The sequence below is a fragment of the Salvelinus sp. IW2-2015 genome, unplaced genomic scaffold (genome assembly GCF_002910315.2).
Source record: "Salvelinus sp. IW2-2015 unplaced genomic scaffold, ASM291031v2 Un_scaffold3423, whole genome shotgun sequence".
Classification (NCBI taxonomy): Eukaryota; Metazoa; Chordata; class Actinopteri; order Salmoniformes; family Salmonidae; genus Salvelinus; species Salvelinus sp. IW2-2015.
In genome coordinates this window covers 4809-7752 of record NW_019944703.1, presented here as the reverse complement: position 1 = coordinate 7752, position 2944 = coordinate 4809, and the positions used below count along the sequence as shown (strand labels likewise).

General features: G+C 41.8%; 1 protein-coding gene across 1 annotated transcript in view; it reads right to left on the bottom strand.

The window, feature by feature from the left end:
* The window catches only part of LOC112075823 (lysozyme g), a 12337-nt gene extending 10307 nt beyond the window's left edge, over nucleotides 1–2030 (bottom strand). The window contains exon 1 of the mRNA XM_024142758.2: nucleotides 1913–2030. The gene's annotated coding sequence lies outside the window, so the exon portion shown is untranslated. The remainder of the gene's footprint in view (nucleotides 1–1912) is intronic.
* Nucleotides 2031–2944: the final 914 nt, after the last annotated feature.

Below are 2944 nucleotides of genomic sequence, written 5' to 3'. Positions count from 1 at the left end.
AGACCACTTGATTTAGAGCTGTTTCACGTCCAATTCTCTGTTCCAGGATCTTCACTGTCAGCTCGTTTCTCTGGTCCTTACTTCATTGAGAGAAGAAATTAAGTGAAACTATTATGTGCTTCAAACGCCTGATAGAAAACGCCAATCTCGTGTGTGCCACATTAACATGTTGAAAGCATACCACACCCGACCCATCACCCAGATGGATAGTTCAAAAACAGAGGAAGGTACTGCTGTCTCCTCTGCTTCTACTGCTATGATAGTGGACTGTCATATTGATGATGGTGAGGGAGATGGATTAGAGTTGCGCAATACTCCGCAGCAGTGCGTTAGATTGCCAACTCAGAAATGCTGCTGTCTATCCAGTCAGGTCTGGTTCATTTAACGGACGGACAGGCCGACGATGTTGAGCTACTACACGGTTTTCCATGTCTCTTTAATGACATTCCACTCGCACAAACGTGTTGGAACATGACATTAATGTTGGAAATGCTACACCTATCAAGCAACCCCCATATCGTATCAACGCTTCCAAGAGAAGATAATGAGGGATGAGGTGAGATTTGTTGGAGAATGACCTGGCTACGCCAAGTTCAAGCCCTTGGAGTTCTCCTTGCATTCTGGTTCCTAAACCTGATGGTACGTCCAGGTTATGTACGGATTATCGAAAGGTTAATTCTGTCACAATCAGATTCGTTCCCGTTACCCAGACTGACAACTGTATCGACACTATGTGCGTGTGCTAAGTATGTAACTAAGTTGGACCTCTTAAAAGATTACTGGCAGGTTCCGTTAACTTCACGTGCTTCGGAGATTTCTGCCTTTGTAACCCAGACAACTTCCTACAGTACTCAGTCATGGCTTTGTGATGCGAAATGCACCAGCCACTTTCCAACGACTGGTTAACGCCGTATTAGCTGAGTACCCAATTGTAGTGCTTATCTGATGATCTGGTATTTATTCGTCTGAGTGGTCAAATCATGTTGACTCTCTAAGGGAGTATGTGAACGGTTGCAGCTGCTTCGCTAACCCTGAAACTTGCAAAGTGCGAGTTTGGGAAGGCTACTGTTACCTATCTTGGCAAGGAGGTCGGCCATGGACAGGTGCGCCCTGTTGATGCCAAGGTCTTGGCTATAACTGCATTCCCTGCACCTACCACCAGACGAGAGCTACGCCGCTTTTTAGGAGTGGTGGCTACTACCGTAGTTTCTGTCCAAAATTTCTCTGCGCGTAGTGGCTCCATTGACCGATTTGCTCAGTCCGGCTAAATCATTTGTGTGGTCTCCTGATTGTAAGATAGCCTTTGACACTGCTAAAGCACTCTTATGTAATACCCTGTACTTGTGCTCCGGATTTTGAGAAACCGTTTAAACTTGAGGAGATGCTAGTGCCAGAGGTGCTGGTGCTGTCTACTGCAGCAGGACAAGAGTGGAGTGGATCATCCCGTTTGTTATTTTTCACGTAAATTATAAATGTCAAACAAACTATGCCACAATAGAACAAAGAAGCTCTGCTTTGTTGTTGGCTCTGCAATACTTTGAGGTGATAACACATTTTGTCGAGAGGCTGTAGGAATTACTATTTGGTAAACAGCATTCCAATCTCCGCCCGCGTCATCATGGGATGTCCATTTACGCATGAGGAGATTACCATCAATGAAGTAAGCCACGTTCTTATTCTTTACCTTTTCCAATGAGACAACCCTAGAAGAACATTTAGCAAGCCTGTTGTCAACCTTTTGGTGAGCAACCAGCTGCTCACGAGTGACTGGTAACTGTATTGCATCAGCAATAAGTTCAACATTCTTCGCTTCTTTCCTGGGCTGTTTGTCAGAGGTGATCAGCTTCCCAGAGGTAGCACACAACCCATCGCCCCGGTTTGTCATTATATAAGGAACAAACATAACAGTGCTGATGTTGCAAATCTGACAAATATGCCTGACTTATTCCTCGCACTTCTACTTTCTCCCAGATAGTTCTCGCCTCTGCAGATGCACAACTGACTTCCTTTAGGCAACACTGTTTTTATAACGGACATGGAAAGATTAGGGGCTGACATACCAATTACAAGCAAATTGCATTGAATGGCCAAGCTCCTCCCCAGCAGTGGTGGAAAATGTACTCTATTGTCATACTTGAGTAAAAGTAAAAATACCGAAATAGAAAAATGGCTCAAGTAAAAGTGAAAGTCACCCAGTAAAACATTACTTGAGTAAAAGTCTAAAGGTATTTGGTTTTAAATACACTTAAGTATCAGAAGTTAATGTAATTGCTAAAATATACTTCAAAAGTACAAGTGAAAGTATAAATAATTTCTTATTCCTTATATTAAGCCAACCAGATGGCACAATTGTCTTGTTTAAAAAAAAATGATGGATAGCTAGGGGCACACTCAAACCCTCAGACATAATTGACAAAAAATGCATTTGTTTTTAGTAAGTCTGCCAGATCAGAGGCAGTAGGGATGACCAGGGATGTTCTCTAGATAAGTGTGCGAATTGGACCATTTTCCTGTGTTGCTAAGCATTCAAAATGTAACGAGTACTTTTGGGTGTCAGAGAAATGTATGGAGTAAAAACAACAATTTTCTTTAGGAATGTAGTGAAGTAAAAGTTGTCAAAAATAAAATATTAAATGTAAAGTACAGATACTCAAAATAACGACTTAAGTAAAAATACTTTTAAAGTATCTTTTAAGTACTTTACAACACTGTTCCCCGGTCACAAGCCGATATGGCAATGTTCATAATTGCACCMATTAACAAAATCAAAAGCCAATTCACATGCTGCATGATTCATTCAAATACAGGGAAATTCTTGACGGAAACCTGTTTCAGTCTTCCAGAGACTGGGACGAAGGTTCACCTTCCATCAGGACAATAACCATAAGCATACTGCTAAAGCAACACTTGAGTGGTTTAAGGGGAAACATTTAAATGTCTTGAA